The sequence below is a fragment of the Macrobrachium rosenbergii genome, chromosome 26, assembly GCF_040412425.1.
Source record: "Macrobrachium rosenbergii isolate ZJJX-2024 chromosome 26, ASM4041242v1, whole genome shotgun sequence".
NCBI lineage: Eukaryota > Metazoa > Arthropoda > Malacostraca > Decapoda > Palaemonidae > Macrobrachium > Macrobrachium rosenbergii.
The window spans coordinates 46,304,797-46,332,296 of record NC_089766.1 but is presented as its reverse complement, the minus strand read 5'-3'; the positions used below and the strand labels follow the sequence as shown (position 1 = coordinate 46,332,296).

The following is a 27,500-nucleotide window of genomic DNA, read 5'->3' as shown; positions in this document are numbered from 1 at the left end:
GACAACCCTTTTTTACTAACGTGTTTTGATGATTTTCAAAAAATCTCTAATTTTTTTTAGAGTGTAAATAACAGAGCCATTCTTATCTAATAATGAAAATAAAATGCATTACTACCCTAATACTATTCCTCTTGCATTTTAATGCATTTTTATATATTCATCTTTTTATTAATTTATTTTTTTGTTCTTTTTTGATAAGTGGGATCTCTTTTTTTCTGTATTTCTCTTTACTTCCTCTTACTTCTTCCTAATGAACACTTTAATGTTCTTTGGAAGCTTCTGGAATTTCAAGTCAGTGGCCCCTTTTGGTGGGCTTGGATAATACTATTAATATAATAATAATAATATTCTGTGGAAGCTTGAATTTCAAGTCAGTGGCCCCTTTGGTGGGCTTGTTCCATTTGAATAGGTTTCATCTACTGGATAATAATAATAATAATAATAATAATAATAATAATAATAATAATAATAATAATAATAATAATAATTGCAACTCTTCATTATTCCATTATTTATAAACTGGCGAATATAACCACATCCCCTCTTCAGAAACTCTGGCGACCAAACACACACGTATTTATGACCTTTGCGCCGCTTGCACATGTATGCGCAAGCACGCTCGTCTCTCGACCTGACCCATTGCCCGTGAATAGGTTCAGCATGTTTATTTCATGCGGGGTGATATGCGCGCGTGCTTACATTTGCCACAGTAATGCGGGCAGCCATATTCCCGCGTGGACTGGTACCTTTGGGTATGCTAGTGTGTGTGTGCGTGTATATGTGTGTGTGTGTATATGTGTATGTGATTGTGTATTCATTAGGTATTATTTACCCTCAAATTAAATGCCCGTTTCCATTCATTATAATCAGTTTGTGATTTAAAAGCTATTCTGGGTATGAATTCATTAATGTGGCTGCTGGCGTTATTATTATTATTATTATTATTATTATTATTATTATTATTATTATTATTATTATTATTATTATTATTATTTTCAAGCGAAGATGCAATGCATTACTCTCCTAATACTATTCTCCTTTCATTTTAATATATTTTTATATATTTGATTAATTTATTAATTTTTTTTTCTTTTTTGAATAAGTGAATGGGATTTATTCTTTCTGTATTTCCCTTTACTTCCTCTTACTTCTTCCTAATGAACACCTTAATATTCTTTGGAAGCTTCTGGAATTTCAGGTCAGTGGCCCCTTTGGTGGGCTTGTTCCATACGAATAGGTTTCATCTACTGAATAATAATAATAATAATAATAATAATAATAATAATAATAATAATAATAATAATAATAATAATAATAATAATAATAATAATAATCTTTGGAAGCTTGAATTTCAAGTCAGTGGCCCCTTTGGTGGGCTTGTTCCATTAAATAGATTTCATCTACTGAGTAATAATAATAATAATAATAATAATAATAATAATAATAATAATAATAATAATAATAATAACAATTATATTGTTCAGTAAAAATCCATAATTATATAGTAAATCTATTATTATTAAAAATAAACATATAATTGTGGATTTTTATTACACAGATTGTTCTTCCCAAAATTGTGAATCTCTTATTATTATTATTATTATTATTATTATTATTATTATTATTATTATTATTATTATTATTATTATTGAAAGAAATCGCTTTATTTTAGAAGGAATCTGAAACCTGGCAATCAGTCCGCTGCAATTTCAAGGGGAGATTGAAACGAAACAATAGCCTTAAGAAGACTCACAGCACATCCAGAGGAATGACTGACAGTTGGGTGAGGTGACTGAGGTCTCTCGGGAAGAATCGGAAACGGAGTAAAAACGCCAACACGAACGGTACATTTGGCACGACGGATGGTACGGAGGGTTGGTTGACGCTCGAACCGTTGCTGTGGGGATTTCATTGCTTAGAGTGTCAGGGAAGGGGAGAGAGTGGACCCTTTTCAGACTAGTCTGACGTGGGGCTGACAGGTGAAACCTGTCACCAGGCTCAGACTTGACTGACAGGCAGATCAAGAGGAGTGATTTATCAAAGCAGGGACTTGCTTTAGTAGATATTATTATTATTATTATTTTTATTATTATTATTATTATTATTATTATTATTAAGAAGATGGACCCTATTCATATGGAACAAGCCCACCAAAGGGGCCACTGACTTGAAATTCGAGATTATTATTATTAGTATTGAGAAGATGGACCCTATTCATATGGAACAAGCCCACCAAAGGGGCCACTGACTTGAAATTCGAGCTTCCAAAAAAAAAAGTTAAAAGGATATTATGGTGTTCATTAGGAAGAATTAAGAGGAAGTAAAGGGAAATACAGAAAGAAGAGATCCCACCTATTAAAAAAGAAAAAAAAATTAACAAATAGATAAAAATGAATTAAAATGCAAGGAGAATAGTATTAGGGTAGCAATGCACTGCACCTTCGCTTGAACTTCTGAAGAAGAAGAAGAAGTTCCAACCGCACGACATCCTCAGAAGGGAGGCTGTTCCACAGTCCAACGGTGTGAGGAGGAATAAAGGACCTCTGGAACTTTGGGGAAGTTCGACAGGTGGTATTTCTCGTGTGGTCGTTCTCGAAGAGGTACAAAAAAAGGAAAGCGATTTCAAGTTCTTGCTTTGATAAACAGGCAGGAAAAAAGGTGTTGCCTGTTCCTTGTTGTAACTGTGACTTACATTAACAGTTAAGAAGTGCGGGCAGTTGTACACAGGACGATGAAAAGCAACACTATTTTTGACTATTTTTGAAACGAGGTCAAAGGTCAATCGCTGGGACCCGCGTTGAGGTCAATCAGCGCCGAAGGGGAAAATGAGAGAAAAGGCGGTTTGACAGGTGTAACGGGAGGAAAACCTCCCAGTTTCACAATGAATCAATTATCAAGAGATGTTGGAAAGCGAGACGGAAGAAAGAGAAGTGAACGGAGGTACAGTAAAAAGGAACGAAAGAGGTTGCAGCCTAGGTGCCTCGAGAAGACACGCTCCAAAGAACCTCAAGTAACGCCTACTACTGCACCGCGTGAGGTGCACTGGCGGCACAGGCCCTCCGACGGCGGAAAGGGAAACTAGAGAGGATGTGTGTGAGTGACAAATGATGATGATGATGATGATGATGGTGAAGACGACGGCGGAAATCATGACGATGATGGCTACACGCGAAGGCTGGCCCCATCACCATATTTACCTCTTTCGGATTGATTAATGGCCGTCACACGGGTCACTGGTTCGATCCTGATTTTTATTCCTTTTATATTCCTTTTTTTTTTTCTCTCCCGTTTTTCACTTTTGGGGGCGACGTAGGGAAAAAATAGGGAGGTGGAATTTTGAGCCTTGTTAGTCCATTATCCTTTATAGGATGGTGTAGGATGGCGAAGGAAAAAAATACGTTGGAAAAGGAGGTTGAGGATTTTAGTAGGAGGAAAGGTTTTTAAACGGACATGGCTGCCATTACTACAACTTCTTATTCATAAACAAGTCAAAAATACGCCGAAGTTTCTTCGGCGCAATCGAGTTTTCTGTACAGCCGCTACATAACCAAGGCCACCGAAAATAGATCTATCTTTCGGTGGTCTCGGTATAATGCTGTATGACCCGCGGCCCACGAATGTGCGCGTGTAAAGATGTGGAGAGATATGAAGGTAGATTGGGAATTATCAGTTGCAGTGCATATTATGCATTTCATTCCTTTTACTGTACCTCCTTTCCTATTCTCTTTCTTCCATCTTATTTCCCACCCTCCACCCTCTTCTGACTATTGATTGATAGTGCAATTGCAAAAGGTTTTCCTCCTGTTACACCTTTCAAACCTTTTTACTGTCAATTTCCGTTTCAGCGCTGAATGACCTCGTAGGTCCCACCTTAGCTTGGCATCTAGCCTAAATCTTATATATGCCAATTCCAGTTCCAAAATCGGTGTGACTCATAACTCACAATGATCTAAATAACAATTATCTCAAGTGTGAAATCAGCCTGTTCACAGATAACAGATTGTTCACCTGTTCAATCTCATTTTAACATCTCGGGCAATTTAACCTGTAGGGCGAAATCGGTTGCCACTTCACACTAAATGTAATAATATTCACATTCTCGCCCATTTGGGTTGTGGGGGGGGGGCGTGGGGGGCATTGATTTGATAATGGTCACATTCTCGCCCATTTCGTGGGCGGGGGAGGGGCGTTTGGCGGGGGACATTGATTTGATCTCAATTGTATTGCGATTGTTCCTGCAAGTTTGTTACCAACTCATACAAACTTGGCGGAGGAGGTGTTGAACTATTGAATCTCTCTCTCTCTCTCTCTCTCTCTCTCTCTCTCTCTCTCTCTCTCTCCCCCCTAACCCACCCTCCTCCCCCCCACGCCCACGCTCCCCCCTCCTCCCACCAAAACCCCAAGGTCCTATCAGGTGCACATAACTTTGCCACCAATCTGAGATTGGTGTTCAATTGGCGAAGAGTGAGCGAGTCAGTGTGTGGTTGTTTTTCGAGTGGCTGTAGATGTTTGGTTTACACTTTAAAACAACCCAAGTATCCGTCTGTTATTATTATTAATATTGTGGTTGTTTCCCAAGTGGTTGTGTTTGTTGAATTGATACTTTTGAACAACCTAAATATCCGTCTGTTATTATTATTATTATTATTATTATTATTATTATTATTATTATTATTATTATTATTATTATTATTTTTATTATTCTATTCGTAAAGTTATGTGAAACGTGAGTGTTATTTCTTATTTACATAATTTTTGTAGATATTTTTAAATTTCAGTGTTAATAAAATATTCCATTTGAAAGTGCTTTGAAAATCTACTGGTGTGTTGTGCTATGCTGATTTTTTTTCGGCGCAGTCGAGTTTTCTATAAAGCCGCTACAGCGTATAATCAAGGCCACCGAAAATAGATCTATCTTTCGGTGGTCTCGGTATAATGCTGTATGAGGCGCGTCCCATGAAACTTTAACCACCGCCCGGTGGTGGCCTGTTCTATAACGTTGCTAGATGCACGATTATGGCTAACTTTAACCTTAAATAAAATAAAACTACTGGGGCTAGAGGGCTGCAATTTGGTATGTTCGATGATTTGAGGGTGGATGATCAACATAACAATTTCCATCCCTCTAGCCTCAAGAAAATGAGTTTTACAGAAAAGTCTGAGGGCGGACAGGAAAAGTGCGGACAGAAAAAAGTGCGGACAGAAAAAAGTGCGAACAGAAAAAGTGCGGACGGACAGACAAAGCCGGCACAAGTGTCTTCTTCTACAGAAAACTAAAATATCTAGTTATTATTATTATTATTATTATTATTATTATTATTATTATTATTATTATTATTATTATTAAAAACGGCATAATAACAGAAAAAAAAACTAATATTTCAATCAATAAATCCAGCACCGTTACAGATTCATTTAAAACACCATCGTCTCTAGCCACTAATTCAAACCCGCTTTTAAAAGCGTCATTACCTCAATCCCACAGTCTCGAGGAGCACGCGTACAAGACTCAGTTTGGGAAATGTCCGTGCACGCGATGTGTCATGTCTAACGTCTATCCAAGGCCACGCGAATGGAAGCGGGCCTTCGTGTCTCGGGGAACGCGGCGAGGAAGTAAGTGACCTACCTACCTACCTACCTACCTACTGGCTAGTTGGTGACACACTTTTTTCTCTTTAAGTTGCCTGCAATTCATTGGCACTCTCGCTGTTTCGATTAGGTGCTCAGGCCTCGTCGCGACTGATTGCCATACCTACCAGCACCGAAACCCCGTCTGATCTTGTGGATCGATAATGTCCTCTGTTTGTGTAAATTTTACGGGATGTACCCCGTGCCGGAGGTGTGCTTCTAGGAAGCCCCTGGCTGCTGCAACCCCTTTCATTCCTTTTACTGTACCTCCTTTCGTACAGTCTTTCTTCCGTCTAGCTTCCACCCTTCTCCTAACAATGATTTCATAGTGCAGCTTCTAAAGGTATTCCTCCTGTTACGCCTTTCAAACCATCTACTCCCAGTTTCCTCTCCAGAGCTGAATGACCTCAGAGGTACCAGTGCTGTCTTATCGTTGTCTCTTGGTCTTCTACGCTTCGCGTCGCCTTTTCTTTCATTATCCTCCATTACAGAAGTTGTTCGTAGCTACAGCAACCCTGTTTTACTATTGTCCCTAGCTACAGCAGCCCTGGTGTTCCTGTTGATCCTAGCTATGTTGTTCCTATCTACAGCAGCCCTGTTGTTCCTAGCTACAGCAACCCTGTTGTTCCTAGCTACAGAAACCCTGTTGTTCCTAGCTACAGAAACCCTGCTGTTCCTAGCTATAGCACCCCTGACGTTCTTAGCTTCAGAAACCCTGTTGTTCCAACTACAGAAACCCTGTTGACCCTAGCTACAGAAACCCTGTTGACCCTACCTACAGCAACCCTGATGTTCCTAGCTACAGCAACCCTGATGTTCCTAGCTACAGCAACCCTGTTGTTCTTAGCTATAGCAGCCCTACTGTTCCTAGCTACAGCAACCTTGTTGACCCAAGCTACAGCAACCCTGTTCTTCCTATTGTTCCTAGCTAAAGCAGCCCTGTTGTTCCTAGCTACAGCAACCCTGTTATCCCTAGCTATAGCAGCCATGTTGTTCCTAGCTACAGTAGCAATGTTGTTCCTAGCTACAGCAACTCTGTTGTCCCTAGCTACAGCAACCCTGTTGTCCCTAGCTACAGCAACCCTGTTGTTCCTAGCTACATAAACCCTGCTGTTCCTAGCTACAGCAACCCTGTTGTCCCTAGCTACATAAACCCTGCTGTTCCTAGCTACAGCAACTTTGTTGTTCCTAGCTACATCAACCCTGTTGTTCCTAGCTACAGCAACCCTATAGTTCCTACCTACAGCAACCCTGTTGTCCCTAGCTACAGCAACCCTATAGTTCCTATCTACAGCAAGCCTGTTGTCCCTAGCTACAGCAACCCTGTTGTTTCAAGCTACAGCAGCCCTGTTGTTTCTAGCTACAGCAACCCTGTTGTCCCCATTGCTCCTAGCTAAAGCAACACTGTTGTTCCTAGCTACAGCAGCACTGTTGTCCCTATTGTTCCTAGCTACAGCAACCCTGTTGTTCCCATTGCTCCTAGCTAAAGCAACCCTATTGTTCCTAGCTACAGCAACCCTGTTGTTCCTAGCTACAGCAACCCTGTTGTCCCTCTTGTTCCTAGCTACCATAACCCTGTTGTCCCTAGCTACAGCAACCCTGTTGTCCCTATTGTTCCTAGCTACAGCAACCCTGTTGTTCTTAGCTACAGCAACCCTGTTGTCCCTAGCTACAGCAACCCTGTTGTCCCTAGCTACAGCAACCCTGTTGTCCCTAGCTACAGCAACCCTACAGTTCCTATCTACAGCAAGCCTGTTGTCCCTAGCTACAGCAACCCTGTTGTTCCTAGCTACAGCAACCCTGTTGTTCCTAGCTACAGCAACCCTGTTGTCCCTCTTGTTCCTAGCTACCATAACCCTGTTGCTCCTAGCTACAGCAACCCTGTTGTCCCTAGCTACAGCAACCCTGTTGTCCCTATTGTTCCTAGCTACAGCAACCCTGTTGTTCTTAGCTACAGCAACCCTGTTGTCCCTAGCTACAGCAACCCTGTTGTCCCTAGCTACAGCAACCCTGTTGTTCCTAGCTACAGCAACCCTGTTGTCCCTAGCTACAGCAACCCTGTTGTCCCTAGCTACAGCAACCCTGTTGTTCCTAGCTACAGCAACCCTGGGAGGAAGAAATGGTTGTGGTCAGAGTTAACGCTCGCGCCTAGCAAAAAAACACAGGCGTGATAAACTTGAAGGCTTGTTTGTTTTCTATGTTTATTTTTCCAGAATGTTTGTTTGTTTCTTCATAGCATGTGTGTGGGACTTTCAATTCTTAATTGTTTTAGGTAGGTTAGTGTCTCTCCATTTATTTATTTATTTATTTGTTTATTTATTTATTTATTTATTTATTTATTTATTGTCCATTTGAGTTATCCAATGGAATTTTGTTATATTGCTTTTAAAGAGTTAGAAAATACCAAATTGTGATGCTTGCTTACTTAACAAGTTGAATTTTTCGCCAAACGTTAATTATAAATTTGGCAAAAATTTACACTCTCTCTCTCTCTCTCTCTCTCTCTCTCTCTCTCTCTCTCTCTCTCTCTCTCTCTCTCTCTCTCTCTCTCTCACTCACACACACAATGTGTATATACATGTATGTATACTTGTATACACACACCATGCACCAATCTTAACCTTTCAACACCAATACGAGATTTATTTTCTGCACCTCTTTATCAAATCACCCAACGCATTACTTTATCAAATCGCCCCCCAATACCACTTAAAAGGATGGAGAGAAAGATAACGATAACGCTTCTGACCCCCCCCCCTCGCCCCCTCTCCCCCTCCCCCCTGGCCCCCTTTTATGAGCGCAAGCGATCCCGGGCCACATAGGTTATGATATTCCCGGGACGAATCATTTTTTGACAGATGGGGTCATTAGAGGCGCCGGAAATAGTGAAGAAATAGTTCTTGTTTCCGAGGCGCGAAGAGGATTCGTTTTATGGCTCTCTCTCTCTCTCTCTCTCTCTCTCTCTCTCTCTCTCTCTCTCTCTCTCTCTCGAGGGCAATTGGGGCCTTGAATGCGGAGGCGGCGGTGTTCTGGGCAGGGATGTGGAGAATGTGAAGTTCGGATGTGGAGATTGGGAAGACTTGGGGGGTGTGGTGCACTGTAGGCATTACTTAAGGTTCTTTGCAGCGTCCCTTCTTTAGGCCCCTAGCTGCTACAACCCCTTTCGGTCCTTTTACTGCACCTCCGTCTGCATTCTCTTTCTTTCACTTTACTCTCCAGCCTCTCCTAACAATTGATTCATAGTGCAATTGCTAAAGATTTTCCCCCTGTTACACCTTTCAAACCTTCTTACCGTCAATTCCCATTTCAGCGCTGAATGACCTCGCAGCTCCCAGCTTAGCTTGACCTTTGACCTAAATTCTCTATTCAGTTCAATTTATTTATCGCTGTAGGGTCGCTTGTTACTTCTAGAACAGTCTGGTCCCCAAGACTGATGGAAATGGAAATCCTGCCGTGACAGAATAGATTATTTTTACCCCGGATTATTTTTTCTCGAAGTCTTTTGGATTCCGCCGACCGGGGACCCGGTATAAACAAGAAATGGGCGACTGTGAGCTGTGCGTATGTTTTTTTTTATATTTTTTTTATCTACCTGTTTGTTTAAATGGGGGACTGGCGTAAAATATAGAGTTCGGTCCGATGGATTTTTTTTTTTCATTTTTATTTTTTTTTTTATTTCTGTGCCGTGATTGGAGAAATTTTTTTTTTGGTGGATTGACCATTTGTTTGGAAAGGCAGCTAACTGAATTTCTTCTTCTTCTTCTTCTTCTTCTTCTTCTTCTTCTTCTTCTTCTTCTTCTTCTTCTTCTTCTTCTTCTTCTTCTTCTTCTCGTCCGAATCTAGGTAGGGTGATAATGGAATGCGTTTATGTACGAGTTCAAAGAATTTATTCTTTATAGTAGTGAGTGTATAGAACATATGAATATTTTTCAGCGATGCATAATATTTATACCAGTACTGTGAACATCTCTGTTATGCTAATTCTGGGTTAAATATTTAGGTATGGATATATATATATATATATATATATATATATATATATATATATATATATATATATATATATATATATATATATATATATACAGAGAGAGAGAGAGAGAGAGAGAGAGGCTTAAAACTATCAGAATCTCGTTGTTGGTAGGCGTAAGAAATCTCAAACCAACCAGAAGTTCGATGACCCCCTCCTCCCCCAAACTTAAGGAGTGGTCTTGGAGGGGGCGGAGGGGGGGAGGATTTTCGCTTGATCAAGTATTGGCACCGTCAGTTCCAGCCGCGAATCGAGCTCCCTGTTTTATGAACGAGTTAGGTTTCGCTTTCCAATCGCAAAATTTTCCCGGAGACGTAACCGAGTACCGGGACCTTTCCCTGAAAAAAAAAGCGGGACGCCATATCTTGAAAACTAACCATAGAATTTTCTTGAAAATCATCTCATTATGTTTCCTACACCCAAGTGATTGTTGAGTCCATAATTTAACCTAACCTAGGGGCATGGCAAAAAAAAAAAAAAACAACAGGACTGGTGCAATACTACGTAGTATTGTTCTTCATTGGGAGGGTGGGTAGAGCTCTCGGCTAGCGCGCTGTTGGCCCAGAGGATTTTATTTCTGGTGATCGAAATTCATTTCTCGTCATAATGTGGTTCGGATTCCACCATAAGCTGTAGGTCCCGTTGCTAGGTAACCAATCGGTTCTTAGCCACGTAAAATAAATCTAATCCTTCGGGCCAGCCCTTTCTAAGAGAGCTGTTAATCAGCTCAGTGGTCTGGTTAAACTAAGATATACTCTCTCTCTCTCTCTCTCTCTCTCTCTCTCTCTCTCTCTCTCTCTCTCTCTCTCTCTCTCTCTCCATATCGACGGCCGAAGCAGCAATTAATTCATCCTATGGAAGTGTGACAGGTTGACGTGAAAAACAAAACCTTAGTTATTATTATTATTATTATTATTATTATTATTATTATTATTATTATTATTGCATTCTTAGAATTTAATATATCTTAAATTTTATTTCTTGATATTTAGTATCATTTATTTAAAGAAAATTTTATTTAGTAGAACTAAATCTAAAATTATACAGGATTTTTATGATAAAAATGCCTGAATTTCAACTCAGTGGCCCCTTTGGTGGGCTTGTTCCATATGAATAGGGGACTTTATCTCCTGAATAATAATAATAATAATAATAATAATAATAATAATAATAATAATAATAATATAATAATAATAATAATATGGAAACGTAACAGGTTGACTTGGAGGACAGAAGTCTTAATTAGCGGCAGGGAAAGAACAGCACTGTTTCTCTGCTCTGCGGAAAAGTATAAGTAACTTTCTAATTAATCGCTGGGCTGCCCGCGGTTGTAATTAGTTTAATACGCCTGACGTAACAGGTAGGAGGAGGATTTAAGCACCAAGGTGCTAGAGGAGTCACTGCCGCCGCCCTAAAATGGAAGGCTGCAGTCTCTGCGAAAATACAAAACTGAGAAAAATGGTAGGTACTCCCTTGCCTTAGTACTGATTTTGCAGATTAAGTAAATGGGACCCCCTAAATACTAGTGGAAAGCATTGAAGAATCATTCTGTCAAATGGAAGATTGCAGTATCTGCAAAAATACAAAACCACTTGATTTTGCGGATACTGCAAATGGGACCCCATAAATAAAGCATTTTGAAGAATCATTCTGAAACTGCAGTAATTTGTGTATTAGAGTTTCACGAGCCCAATAGGTGGCAGATCTCAATTCCGAAAATTTTGCAGATACTGCAGTTTTCCAATTTGGGGCAGATTGGGTCTCAACCTTTTTTGGCCCCTGCACCCTTTCACCATAAGTCAGAATGTCATCCCCCCCCCCACCCCCCTTTTCCAAAATTGTCTGGCTCAGAAGGTGCATTCCAAATATGTAACAAAATACCAACACAAACACACAAGGTAGCAGAGAGAAAGCCCAGTGGGACCTCTGAGTGGCGCGGACCGATGCACACTGCCTTTTGTGTGGTCCTAGACCCAGTTTGAGCCTGCCAATTTGTGGTCACAATTCCCCCCTAACCCTGAAACACTGAAATTCCCCCATAGGGGGAATTCCCCCCCCTGGTTGAGAACCACTGTACTTGAGAATCTCGCTTAGTTGTTTGGTTGGGAGTGTGATATTGAAGGCCTGCAAAGCGTGGGTTTAGGATGATTGTTTTAGTTCGACATTTTATTTCACTTTTTATTATTTTATATAAAGCAGGGTTATGGAATTTCTCTCTCTCTCTCTCTCTCTCTCTCTCTCTCTCTCTCTCTCTCTCTCTCTCTCTCTCTCTCTCTCTCTCTCTCTTTATGCTTTACGTTGTATAATCTCTTTAGCATGGAATTTCTCTCTCTCTCTCTCTCTCTCTCTCTTTTTTGTTGCACAATCTCTTTAGCATGGAATTTCTCTCTCTCTCTCTCTCTCTCTCTCTCTCTCTCTGTTTTTTTGTTGCATAATCTCTTTAGCATGAAATTCTCTCTCTCTCTCTCTCTCTCTCTCTCTCTCTCTCTCTCTCTCTCTCTCTCTCTCTCTCTCTCTCTCTCTCTCTCTCTGTTTTTGTTGCATAATCTCTTTAGCATGAAATTTCTCTCTCTCTCTCTCTCTCTCTCTCTCTCTCTCTCTCTCTCTCTCTCTCTCTCTCTCTCTCTCTCTCTCTCTCTCTCTCTCTCTCTTGTAAATCAAAACCCAATTTAGGCCCTGAAATTCACCTACTTGGTGCGAGAGAAAACAGAACCTAGGATTTCTCCATTTACTCTCTCTCTCTCTCTCTCTCTCTCTCTCTCTCTCTCTCTCTCTCTCTCTCTCTCTCTCTCTCTCTCTCTCTCTCTCCTGTTATCAACAGTTGCTCCGCCTTGATTTCTATTCGCGTCGTCTTGCACTTCCTTTATCGTCGCTGGGGATTTGTGGGTAGCCAGGAGAAATTGAACTCTAGATATTCTCAGGTTCATTTGGAACCTTATCAAGATTATCGCCGCGTGGGCGATTTGCGATACATACCGCGTGTTCTATTATTATTATTATTATTATTATTATTTGAATTAGATATAATAAAAACGCTTGGGTGAAAAATGTTGTTTTTTTTTTTCGAAATTTCATAGAGTGGACAGCAAAGCTTTAGGAGAGAGATACTATTGTCATACTTTTCAAAAGCATTTCAAGGTCATCGCTTTTAAACGGCATAGCCAAATATTTGTACAGCCACATTATGTCTCTCTCTCTCTCTCTCTCTCTCTCTCTCTCTCTCTCTCTCTCTCTCTCTCTCTCTCTCTCTAAATATATATATATATATATATATATATATATATATATATATATATATATATATATATATATATATATATATATATATATATATATATATATATAGTAAAATGCTATACATCCCATTCTGTAAACATATTTGGGTACAGTTGACGAAAAGGTATTTGTTGGCGTATTGCATTGAAATATTTTCAGAAAAGGTTCCAAGGTCGTCTTTTCACGGCTTTAATATATGTATATCAGCATTGTGACCACACGTGCTTATGTATGTATATTTTCAAAGGTACATACATTTTTATCTATTTATCTATTTGTTAATTTATTTTTTTAATCGGTTGTATCTCTTCTTTCAGTATTTCCCTTTACCTCCTCTTACTTCTTCCTAATGAACACAATAATAATAATAATAATAATAATAATAATAATAATAATAATAATAATAATAATAATAATAATAATAATAATAATAATAATAATAATATTCTTTGGGGTTGAATTCCATATGAATATGGCCATCTTTGAATAATTCGTTCCATATGAATATGTTTCATCTACTGAATAATAATAATAATAATAATTTGCCCCAAAGGAACAGAATAAATATTTCACCAGCGCAAACCCTGTCTATGCAAGCAGACCTGATGTTGATACTATAAACCCAAGCACCACCGTTTGCCTGAAGTTCCGTAACTGCTCGAACAGAAGGATTATCGATATTTAACTAACGGAAAAGCATCCCCGTTCGTTCCCTGTCGCTGTTCATGCCCGAGATTCGAATAATCGGCTGGTAATTAGCTCCGCTTGTTATTCAAGCTTCCCTGGGAAAGGTTCGGATATTTTACGGCGCTCGAGGTTTATTTAGGTGAAACATTCAGAATTCGGTTCCAATAATTGAAAATATCTGGGAGGGGGAAGGAAGCCGTTTCTGTCATGCTTCTCGTTAGGCTGCAATGTTGTTTATTCGTGTTGTTTCTCACTCGTTTTCTTATAGGTGGTTGGTTGCGAAGTTGTTCAACTATTTCAAAAAGTCTAGAACTCTTATGGGTCTAGGAACTTCATCTCATTAAATGATATTTGAATGTTGCAGTACTATTCGTGAGTCTGATATTAATGGCGTAAGATTTGCAGAAGCTTTTATTTTGGGATAAAATTAGCAGTTTGTATAAGACCTCAGGAGGCGTTGATTTGCCATTATACAGGAAAGTAGGCTTTGCACATAAATGAGAGAGAGAGAGAGAGAGAGAGAGAGAGAGAGAGAGAGAGAGAGAGAGAGAGAGAGTTAGTTTAGTCTTAAGAAAAATGAAATAGACAGAGAGAGAGAGAGTTTAGTAGTAAGGAAAAGGAAATTGAGAGAAGAAGGAGAGGAGAGAGAGAGAGAGAGAGAGAGAGAGAGAGAGAGAGAGAGAGAGAGAGAGAGAGTTTACTAATAAGGAAAGAGAGAGAGGGAGAGAGTGAGTTTGGTCGTAAGGAAAGGAAATTGAGAGAGAGAGAGAGAGAGTTTAGTAATTAGAAACAGGAGAGAGAGGAGAGAGAGAGAGAGAGAGAGAGAGAGAGAGAGAGAGAGAGAGAGAGAGAGAGAGAGAGAGAGTTTAGTAATAAAAAAGGAAATTGAGAGAGAGAGAGAGAGAGAGAGAGAGATTAGTCATTAGGAAAATGAAATTGAGAGAGAGAGAGAGTTTAGTAGTAGGAAAAGGAAAAGAAATTGAGAGAGAGAGAGAGAGAGAGAGAGAGAGAGAGAGAGAGAGAGAGAGAGAGAGAGACTCAACCATACCCAGAAGGAAACACGACCCCAAGATAATCACCTCCCTCGCACGAAGCTCTTACAAAAAACGCCACATTACCCGACCCTCACCTGAAACTAAATCAACACCTTCTCTCCTCTAATAAGAAATACTCTCTCGACGCACCTTCCATCACAGAGAGAGAGATATTACACCGTCTCTAAAACTGGTAAAAATTACCCTTTGCCGACCGAGCTATCGCGTGGCAAATCGCAAATACTCTGCCGATTCTGATTCTGATGTTAGGTGTTCGAAACAGGCCTTCCAGTGGATGTCCGATGATTCATTGATAAGAGGAGCTTGTGTTTGGCTCACATTCCTCACAGAACTGGTCGTGGTTCGAAGGTAAATGTTGTAAATGTCTCTAGGTATTATTATTATTATTATTTATTATTATTATTATTATTATTATTATTATTATTATTATTCAGTTGATGAAACCTATTCATATGGAACAAGCCCACCAAAGGGGCCACTGACTTGAAATTCAAGCTTCCAAAGAATATGGTTTATTATTATTATTATTATTATTATTATTATTATTATTATTATTATTATTATTAAAATAACAATAATAATATTTTAGTGTTTTAGTTTAATGTACAAGAAAACTGCTGTGCCGGCTTTGTCTGACTGTCCGCACTTTTTTGTCTGCCCTCAGATCTTAAAAACTGCTGAGGCTAGAGGGCTGCAAATTGGTATGTTGATCATCCACCCTCCAATCATCAAACATACCAAATTGCAGCCCTCTAGCCTCAGTAGTTTTTATTCTATTTAAGGTTAAAGTTAGCCACAGTCGTGCGTCTGGCAACGCTATAAGATAGGGCATCACCGGACAGTGGCTGAAAGCTTCATGGGCCAAGGCTCATACTTACTTAGCTTAAAATAATAATTTTTGATATTTTATTTTAAAAATTAAAAATGATATTAATACAATATTATTTTTTCTTGGCAAAAAAACACAAATTAATGCTTTCCCATTTTAATGTCAGTAAATGTCAGCAAATATATTGGCCTCCATCAACTAATTCTCCGTAAGAAGGGTATTAACATCAGTGCACCTCGTGGGGCGCACTGTAGGCATTACTGAAGATTCTTTGCAGCGTCCCTTCTTAAAACCCCCAGCTGCAACCCCTTTCACTCCTTTTACTGCACCTCCATTCATATTACCTTGCTTCCACCTTCTCCAAAGAATTCTTTCAAAGTGCAATTGCAAAAGGTTTTCTTCCTGTTACGCCTTTCAAACCTTTTTACTGTCAATTTCCTTTTCCAGCGCTGAATGACCTCATAGGTGCCAGCGCGTGGCCATCAAGTAATTGGTCAAAATACAAGAGTTCAACTTCCTCTGTTAGGTCATATTGGTTTGCTCTTGGGTATAATGATATTGGTTTTCTTTGTCAACTTTTCTCACTTTACTCGGCGTTATGTTTAGGCATTTTCGTTTTTAGTTTTCTGTGGAAGGAAACTGTTTGTGCCGGCTTGGTCTGTCCGTCCGCACTTTGTTCTGTCCGCACTTTTTTCTGTCCGCACTTTTTTGTGTGCGCTCTTTTTTGTTTGCGCACTTTTTTTGTGTGTGCTCTTTTTCGTGTGCGCACTTTTTTCTGTCCGCACTTTATTCTGTCCGCACTTTTTCTGTCCGCACTTTGTTGTGTCCGCACTTTTTTCTGTCCGCACTTTATTCTGTCCGCACTTTTTCTGTCCACATTTTTTTGTCACTTTTTTCTGTCCGCTCTTTATTTTTTTCTGTCCGCACTTTTTCTGTCCACAGCACTTTTTCCGTCCGCACTTTATTCTGTCCACACTTTTTTCTGTCCGCACTTTTTCTGTCCGCCCTCAGATTTTGAAAACTACTGAGGCTAGAGGGCTGCATATTGGTATGTTGATCATCCACCCTCCAATCATCAAACTTACCAAATTGCAGCCCTCTAGCCTCCTCAGTAGTTTTGATTTCACTTAAGGTTAAAGTCAGCCATAATCGTGCTTCTGGCAACGATATAGGATAGGCCACCACCGGAAGATATAATCTATTTGTTTATAATATATATATATATATATATATATATATATATATATATATATATATATATATATATATACATATTATATATATAAATGTATATATAAATAGAGAGAGAGAGAGAGATTGATTCTTCCTTTTTCTTATTTTATTTCCATATCATCATATTACAGCGCTCTGCCTCTAAAGCGTTATGAACTTTGTAATGTTATACATCGGATACTTTGCGGCGTGGCGGTTTGCGAGATGAAATAAGCTATTTGGCACAAAATTCAACACCTGTCTGTGTCTTGAGAAATCTTTATATTAGATGGTATTGATATTGTGATAGGGTTCTCTCTCTCTCTCTCTCTCTCTCTCTCTCTCTCTCTCTCTCTCTCTCTCTCTCTCTCTCTCTCTCTCTCTCGGAAGTACATTTTCCTGTAAATTTGTCATGTAATGTTACAGTTTCAAATGTTTCACGTCAGGAGGTTTCTCTCTCTCTCTCTCTCTCTCTCTCTCTCTCTCTCTCTCTCTCTCTCTCTCTCTCTCTCTAATATCTATATATATGTACTGTATATATATCTATATATATTATATAGGCCTATGGCCTAAATTCTATATTATTCAATTCTTGACACAGAGGTCATCAAGGTTCTTCATAATCTAAATGGCCGATGAGAGATGAATATTTCTCATCCGGGAGACGTTACACCCAGGTGATAAATACCCAGTATCCGTCTTTACGGCCGTGAAATACATCAAGGCGATAGAAATACGATTTCCCCATATATCTATCCTTACAAACTTAATTCCCCCCTGCCCTTAAGTGGGGCATTCCATTTGGGTTATGAAGAAACCCGATGCCCTGTGTCGAGGGTATTTTCTCGCCTCTTGGAAAAGGGGATTCCCCTCTTTTACCCGTCTTGTTTGATCTTTCCGCCACGTTACAGAGCTCTCTCTCTCTCTCTCTCTCTCTCTCTCTCTCTCTCTCTCTCTCTCTCTCTCTCTCTCTCTCTCTCTCTCTCTCTATATATATATATATATATATATATATATATATATATATATATATATATATATATATATATATATATATATACATACTATATGTATACATTTATATATATAAATAATATATATATGTATATATATATAATTGTACTCTAGATATAGGTTCCCAGGAATAAGGAAACTCGTTTCAGGCGTTCCCAGAAGGTAAGAGATGAATTTTAGGAATCGCCGAGACAAAATATCCTTCTGGCTGAATGTTCTTACAACCTGAAGAACTCAAACAAATATCCTCTGCCAGAACACGCGCCATTATATTCAGCCGACGAAGATATATACCCACCCTTTACCACTTCGTACGACCCTTTTTTTTTTTTAAGTCAGTGTACCCTTAAATCCACGTCCGGATCCCTGGAAAGACCTGGAATGGAGAGGCGAAATGTTTTAAAGCAACGTAGACGGACTTTCTGGACGAGAGCTTGATATTTTGGAGAAGGAAATAAAAAAATGTCAAGGTATACATGCGTTAACTTTCTCCAGACCTTCAAAGCGGGCATGCTTGGGTGGGTATCTCTGTTTTGGGGAGGGGGCAGCTTCCTTGTAAAATCTGAATTGAAAGAGGAGGTTCGGATGTGTGTATTTGTGTGTGTGTGTGTAATATATATATATATATATATATATATATATATATATATATATATATATATATATATATATATATATATATATATATATATATATATATATATATAGTTTGGAAGCTTTGGTGGGTTTGTTCCATATGAATAGATTTCATCTACTGAATAATAAGAATATTATTATTATTATTATTATTATTATTATTATTATTATTATTATTATTATTATTATTATTATTATTATTAGGAACGAGCCAAAACAACTTGAACGTACGTTTTATTATAATAAATACGGAACTTTTATTGATAAACTCGAATCAATATTTTGCGGTAAGAAGTTAACTATTTTCAGTGACAAAGTTAGTAAGTGTATTTTGGTAACTCTGTTGACGAAAACACTTAGGTCCTGTTTTTCACGATTCGTCATGGATTTGGTATTTTGTTGTCGTTATCCCGGAATTACGTCGGTAATTCGATTTCCGGAATAACGTCAGGTAATCAGGGCGGAGGCGTTTGGAAATACGTCCAAATATTGAATACGTTTGCTGATGATTTTCAATATATATATATATATATATATATATATATATATATATATATATATATATATATATATATATATATATATATATATATATATATCGTCTCTGATATCAAGATATATCCGCTTGGTAATGCAATAAACATATACTCTTGACGACTGTGATTATAAAAAATATTCTTCTGGAGTTAAGCTATCGAATTACGTCTCGTATGCATCAAGACGCTTGAAGTATCATATTTCTTGAAACAATATTTCTTGACGTTCGTGTCGTTATTATCTCTCGATAACGGAGGTAATTACATTTACATTATATTATTTAATTACATTGCGGAAGAGATTTCGAAGAATGCAGTCCGTCATGTTAGCCACGAAGGCGCACGGAACTCTGATTAGAATGTTTGCATTTCATTGGTAATATTCATGTATATATATTTGCTTTGTGTTGTGAATTGTGATGGGGGGGCTTATCGGTTAACGTGAATAAGACATTAAGTGAGGTAGAGATTAGCAAGGGACAACGGAGTCGGGGTTGAAGAAGAAGAAGAAGAAGAGAGAGAGAGAGAGAGAGAGAGAGAGAGAGAGAGAGAGAGAATACTCCAGTAGTAAAACTAGGATAAGGAAGTGAAGGTTGAAGAAGAAGAAGAAGAAGAAGAAGAAGAAGAAGAAGAAGAAGAGAGAGAGAGAAAGAGAGAGAGAGAGAGAGAGAGAGAGAGAGAGAGAGAGAGAGAGAGAGGCTGGAGGCTTGGGAATGAAAGCTGTGGAAGGAAGGAAGGAAGGGAGGGGTGGGGGGGGAGGAGGGGGATCTGACCTCGCCCTTATAACAGGTTGTCTACAATTGAAGTCACGTCGCTTCCATCGTACCGCGCGCTGGTGCATCAATTGCCCCACTTCCTCCTCCTCCTCCTCCTCCTCCTCCTCCTCCTCCTCCTCCTCCTCCTCCTCCTCCTCCTCCTCCTCCTCTTCTCTTCATCTACAACTTCCTCTTCCTCTCTCTCTCTCTCCTCCTCCTCCTCCTCCTCCTCCTCCTCCTCCTCCTCCTCCTCCTCCTCCTCCTCCTCCTCCTCCTCGCAAACCTAACTGCCGCGGGCGGGATATCCATGAGTGCCTGCTGTCATGATGGCTCAGTTTTCGGGGCTGTTTGAACAGGAGAGTTTATTTTTTTTTTTTTTTTTTTTTTTTTTTTTTTTTGGCCCGCCCTCCGAAATTGGCTGGTGCTCGAGGTCGCCCTCGACCTTATATGCCGCATTTCGCCGTCAACGAGCGCCCATAGATGAGTTTCTCTCGGGGGGACTCCCCCGGGGGGACTCGGTCCGTCAGTCTCCTCCGGGGGAGACTTGGTCCGTGAGTATCCCCGGGGCGGGGACTCGGTCAGTGAGTCTCCCCAGGGGGGACCTCGGTCCGTGAGTATCCCCGGGGAGGACTCGGTCCGTCAGTCTTCCCCGGGGGGGACTCGGTCAGTGACTCTTCCCTGGGGCGACTTGGTCCATGAGTCTCCCCCGGGGCGACCTGGTCTGTGAGTGTCCCCCTGGGGGATTGGTCCAGAGTCTCCCGGGGAGAGGGAATTGGTCCGTGAGTCTCCCCAGGGGATTGGTCCGTGAGTCTCCCCAGGGGTCTCCCTGGGGATCTCAGGGTCACGTTGTTAAATGCCCTGTTTTGGTGGTCAAACAGAACGAGATGCCGTTTCGGCGGGGGTAAGCGCGACTTCCAGGGGCACTTGAAAGGGGGTAAATGATTGTATTGTTTTCCCGGGTGGGAGGAGGAGGAGGAGGAGTAGGAGTAGGAGTAAAGCAGAATTGACAGTTTGCCTCCGCCCCCATAAGCATCGGACGTGCTCCCGACGGCTTTCCTAATTCCCAAATTGGTTCTCTTCGGTTTCGGGGTTCGAGGTCCTCCTCCGCCTCCTCCTCCTCCTCCTCCTCCTCCTCCTCCTCCTCCTTCCGCCTCCTTCCACCTCCCCCAAGAATCTCTCTCCTTTCCCCTTTTCCAGCGGCTAAAAGTATAGGTGGCAGCACGGCCGCAGAAGCAGCCCTGGGTAAAACGCCCCCCTCGAGGGGTAAAAAAAAAAAAAAAAAAATACAGAAATGGGTCATAATTTTCGTCAGTTGGCACCTTTTCCCCGGTGCCAGTATCCCCCGGTGTGAGCAGGCCACAAGGGCGACGGCGACGACGTCCCACCTTAGTTGCTCTGTGGACGTGTGAGGGGAAGGGTGTGCCTCCTCCGCCTCTCACACCTGTGTTAACTCAACCCAACTCATAACACACTCCAACTCGAGATCATATGTATGGGAAAAGTGCCTCTTGTTCGAAAAGTTCCTTCTTTGCCCGTTGGCCGAAAGTCACTCCCAGGTTAAGCGAACTGTAACGTCATTTCGTTTTCTCTTCCCAAATGCCAACTTCAGTCTTACCTGGACTGACTCTAGAAAGAAAATAAAAAAGGAGAGATCAATTTTCTCATTTGGTGGAAGTTTTTTTTTTTTTCTTTTCTTTTTTCGGGGGGGTGGAGAGGGCTTGGTTTTCGGCTGAAGTGATCGAATCTGAAAGAGCAAAAAGGCACGGATTGTGCTTCCTTCGAAATAAGTGAAAGTCTTTTTTTTTTTTTTTTTTTTTTTTTCAAAGTGTGGAAGGTGACCTGCGATGACCTATGACCCAGTTTCTGGTCGGGAGTGTCTATTGACCAGTTTGTGACCCGCTCGCCCGTTTTATTGGGGGTGATAAAGACGGTGGTTCCTCCTCCTGCAAAATACATTTGCGTTTTGTTCAACCAATTTTTCCTCATTGTAACATTGAAGTTTCCAAAAGATTTTGTGTTCTGAGTTTCTTCGTAACATCGAAGTAGCTAAGTGGATATTGCAATAGTTAAAAAAAAATTAAAATTTCAGATATTTTAGTTTCTGTATGTTAATATTATTTTTTTCAATTTTTCCTCAATGTAACATTGCAGTTTCCAAAAGATTTTGTGTTCTGAGTTTCTTCGTAACATCGACGTAGCTAAGTAGATATTGCAATAGTTTAAAAAAAATTTAATTTCAGATATTTTCATTTTTATATGTTAAAATTATTTTTTCCCAATTTTTCCTCATTGTAACATTGCAGTTTCCAAAATATTTCACATCCTGAGTTTCTTTGTAATATCGTAAAGTAGCTAAGTACATATTACAATAGTTAAAAAAGATTAAAAGATTTTCAGATATATTAATTTCTATGTTAATATTATTTTTCCAATTTTTCCTCATTGTACCATTGCAGTTTCCAAAAGATTTCATATCCTGAGTTTCTTTGTAATGTCGTCGAGTAGCTAAGTACATATTGCAATAGTTAAAAAAAATTTAAACTTTTCAAATATTTTCATTTTTATAAGTTAAAATTATTTTTTTCCCAATTTTCCTCATTGTAACAAAGCACCTTTCCAAAATATTTTCATTTGTGAAGTTAAATTTATCTTTTAATATCAGTTCACAGAAACTTAACAAAGATATTTTCAAATAGTTAAAAAGATTAAAAATTTATTTTTTCAGTTCATATTAATTTAACAAAGAACCTAATATTATTTTTTCAATTTGTATAAGTTAAATTTATCTGCTTTCTTGAGTTCAAAAATTTAACAAAGAACCTTCTTTGTAAATATTTTCATTTGTATAAGTTGAATTTATCTTTTTCAGTTAAAAAAACTAAACAAAGAACATTTTCAAATATTTTCATTTGTATCAGTTGAATTTATCTTTTTCAGTTCACAGAAACTTAACAAAGAACATTTTCAAATATTTTCATTTGTATAAGTTGAATTTATCTTTTTTTCAGTTCACAGAAACTTAACAAAGAACATTTTCAAATATTTTCATTTGTATGAGTTGAATTTATCTTTTTTTCTGTTCACAGAAACTTAACAAAGAACCTGTTCAAATATTTTCATTTGTATAAGTTGAATTTATCTTTTTTTCAGTTCACAGAAACTTAACAAAGAACCTGTTCAAATATTTTCATTTGTATAAGTTAAATTTATCTTTTTTTCAGTTCACAGAAACTTAACAAAGAACATTTTCAAATATTTTCATTTGTATAAGTTGAATTTATCTTTTTTTCAGTTCACAGAAACTTAACAAAGAACATTTTCAAATATTTTCATTTATATAAGTTAAATTTATCTTTTTCTCCTGAGTTCACAGAAACTTTGAACTGGGTCAGAAGAGAGAAAAGAAAAAAAACTTGACGTAATTGCTTTAGTAACAATTGTGGCCAAGAGAATGGTTTAAATGGTTCCTTCAGCCCATGGATTCGTACTTACTCTTAGATATCTTTTCGCAAAACAGGTGAACAAAAAAAAAGACTGTTTTTTCTAATGCCTTTTTAGGTTTCATGTTTGGAAATTCTCAAGATACGAATGTGCCTTCTTGAAGGCAGCCTTGGTTGCATTAATCTTGTAGATTATTCGTTCAACTCTTCTAGTTCATGTTTGGAAATTCTCAAGATACGAATGTGCCTCCTTGAATTTTCTTTTGCTTATAATAAAAAAATTTGTAACAAAGTATTAAACAGTCACAAGGTACTGATCATAAATGTTAAATCGGATGTGTGTGTGTGTGTGCGTGTTTTTTCGTGTGTATATATTTCTGAATGACTAGGTTTGGTATTGTGTGACTCGACCCCAATTGGCAAAATAATAGAGTCTTGTTTATTTATCTTCTTCGAGTATTTTCTAAGAGTGTGGTTTTGTGAACTTAACTACATTGTCCTAAGTTCGATTACTTTTATGTGTGTATGTATATATATATATATATATATATATATATATATATATATATATAATAGAACCTTGTTAGTTATTTTCTTCAAATATTTTCTACCAAATTGCTTTTTCTGAACTGAATTTGATAGTCCTAAGTTCCTTACTTTTTATTCATTATATTACTTATATATATATATTATATATATATATATATATATATATATATATATATATATATATATATATATATATATATATATATATATATGTATGTATATGTATAATTATATAACCTGTCTCCCTTGAAAATGAATAGAAACAAAGAATGAGAGGATAAGTATTGACAAATAAGTTGGTGAATGAATGAAGAGTTTTGTTATGGTTAAGGGATTTCCTGAAAAAATATTTCAAAGTTTGGCACTGTTTATCAACTTTTTTGTGTGTGTAACAGGAACGGTGTATCTGGTCTTGTAACAGTTTCCTTATCATTTTAAGTTATTTTTCGTGAAACGTTTAAGTAATTTTCTCCTAGTCCATTCTAGTATTCTTTATTCATTGTACAATTTTTTTTTTTTTCGTTTTTGTAATCGCATCGTAGCAATTTTATTGTTTATATATATATATATATATATATATATATATATATATATATATATATATATATATATATATATATATATATATATATATATTTTAATTTTAACGAGTGGTTTCGTTTTTATTTTGAATTTCTAAATTAGCGTTTCATTCTTAGCTTACATTACATAGTGGTAATGGAAAGGTGAGGAGAAATGCATTTACATACGTTTATTTAATGGGCGAATTATTTTAGAACTTTGTGAATTTGAAAAAATTCAAGGGAAACCTATTTAGCTGCAGTTTTTTTATACAATGTCACTTTGTAATATGCTGCCCTAAAACTGAAGACTGCCGTATCTGCAAAAATACAAAACTGAGAAAAACGGTAGATATTCCCTTCCCTAACTACTGATTTTGCAGATACTGCAAATGGGACCCCTAAATACTCGTGGAAAGCATTGAAGAAGAATCATTCTGAAACTGCAGTAACATGCGTAATTAGTGTTTCACGAGCCCAATAGGTGGCACATCTCAATTTCGACAATTTTGCAGATACTGCAGTTTTCAGAGAGTTTTTCCAAAATATATTCAATTAATCTGTTGTTTTTGGAAGTTTAAATACTATTAGTCATCCACTGTTTATCTTTTTAATCACTTCGAATACATTTACTCCGTTAGATATTCTCGTCCTTAAGATACTACGCAACCCTCCATCGTCTCAGAGATTCATTCTCAGTGGAAAAACACCTATTTAATTTTTCGAATATTTTCTGTATTAATGTACCAGATTTTTCTGGTGATTGTTTATGGAATAAATTTTCATGACTTTTTTTTCTTTGTCAATTTATCTCAGGTGTCTGTTAAATATTTCGTAATGGTATAAAGGAACAGTGAATTTTTTTTTTTATTATTATTATTATTATTATTATTATTATTATTATTATTATTATTATTATTATTATTATTATTATTATTCAGCAGATGAACCCTAATCATATGGAACAAGCCCACCACAGGGGCCAGTGACTTGAAATTCAAGCTTCCAAAAAGAATGTTGTTATTATCATTATTATTATTATTATTATTATTATTATTATTATTATTATTATTATTCAGAAGATGAACCCTAATCATATGGAACAAGCCCACCACAGGGGAAGTGATTTGAAATTCAAGCTTCCAAAGAATTATTATTATTATTATTATTATTATTATTATTATTATTATTATTATTACCCTTATTATATATTATTATTATTATTAAGCTTCCAAAGAATTATTATTATTAAGTATTATTATTATTATTATTATTATTATTATTATTATTATTATTCAGTAAACCAACCTATTCGTATGGAACAAGCCCACCACTGACTTGAAATTCAAGCTTCCAAAGAATATTAGAGTGTTCATTAGGAAGAAGTAAGAGGAAGTAAAGGGAAATACAGAAAGAAGAGCTCCCACTTATCAAAAAAAAAATTAATAAATTAGATATTAGATAAAATTAAATATAGATCCGAAGATAAGAAGATTCTAATGTACCCAGGTTTATTGCGTATTTACATTTTGAATGTTGCTCGAAAGTTATCATGAATTTGTTTTTACATATGAAATACGACTTTGTAATTTAATGAACAGTACCTATACAACTCCATACATTCATTCTGACATTACGAATATAATGAAAAGTAAACAAGTAACAATGACAGCGTTGTGTTTTTAGGTCAACTTATAAATACCTCCTCTGTAACAATGAGACTGACATTTCTCTCTCTCTTTCTCTCTCTTTTTTTTGTGTACGAGTTTTTTTTTTTTTTACTTGCATGTTGCCATCACATGTAAGCCTTTAAAAATGTCAGCGCGGATCTAAATGAGCTAAGTAAGAGAATGTGAAAGCCGGCATTCTTCATGTGGAATTGAGTCGCAAAGAAGACTTGGGGATAAATATAAAAATCACTGTCTGTAATATACCTGTATGTACTGCGTATGTGTGTATGTATATACATATATATATATATATATATATATATATATATATATATATATATATATATTATATATATATATATATATTATATATATATATATATATATATATATATATATATATATATATATATATATATATATATATATATATTATATATATATATATATATATATATATATATATATATATATATATATATATATATATATATATATATATAAATCTCGTGGTGAGATTGAGACAGAGGGGAGAGAGAGAGGGAAATGGGGAACTATAACATTGTCCATTTATTTATTTACATTCACAGCTATAGACGTATGTAAATGAGTATGATCAATGTCTCGCAAAATCTACTTTCCACACAAGAGAACATTTCGTGAAAATCACCAAACAAATGCAAAGAAAAATAAAGACAAAAGTTCATATATCTTTTCGAATCTGTATAGCATTTCAAAGAACTCCATAGTCAATATTCAGTCAATTATAGATCAAGGCGTTTCCATCAGATTATAACGAGAGCAATGCATTTTAATACTTTTTGATCTATTTATTGATTTATTGGTTTATTTTTTTGTTCTTTTTAATGAGTGGGATCTCTTCTTTCTGTATTTCCCTTTACCTCCTCTTACTTCTTCCTAATGAACACCTTAATATTCTTTGGAAGCTTCTTGAATTTCAAGTCGGTGGCCCCTTTGGTGGGCTTGTTCCTTATGAATAGGTTTCATCTTCTTAATAATAATAATAATAATAATAATAATAATAATAATAATAATAATAATAATAATAATAATAATAATAATAATAATAATAAGCTTCCAAAATATTATTATTATTATTATTATTATATTATTATTATTATTATTATTATTATTATTATTATTATTATTATTATTATTATTATTATTATTATTATTATTATTCAGTTGATGAAACCTATTCATATGGAACAAGCCCACCACAGGGGCATTGACTTGAAATTCAAGTTTCCAAAGAATATTATTATTATTATTATTATTATTATTATTATTATTATTATTATTATTATTATTCATTATGAAGAACCCTAGAAGATGGAACAAGCCCAATCAAAGGGGGCCACATTTCTTGAAATTCAAGAAGCTTCCAAAGAATATGAAGGTGTTCATCAGGAAGAAGTAAGAGGAAGTAAAGGGAAATACAAAAAGAAGAAATCCCACTTATTAAATCGAAAACATGAACTAATAAATTAATAAATAACATTAAGACAAGTCGCGCCAGGTAAAAAAAAAAAAATTACTGCAAATAACACTTGACTTAATCACTCAGAGAAGAACTCCGTGTTGTGTCCCAGAGTGTCTTCT

At 37.1% G+C, this 27,500-nt stretch overlaps 1 protein-coding gene across 4 annotated transcripts in view; it reads left to right on the top strand.

Moving 5' to 3' along the window:
- Positions 1-27,500, top strand: part of LOC136853155 (protein SSUH2 homolog) — a 792,844-nt gene that overhangs the window by 481,748 nt on the left and 283,596 nt on the right. For 2 of the 4 annotated variants that reach the window (XR_010857373.1, XM_067128467.1), the window contains exon 1: positions 20,623-21,148. The exons of the other annotated variants lie outside the window; for them this stretch is intronic. The gene's annotated coding sequence lies outside the window, so the exon portion shown is untranslated. Of the gene's footprint in view, positions 1-20,622; positions 21,149-27,500 lie in introns of those variants that run through there. 4 annotated transcript variants of the gene reach the window in all.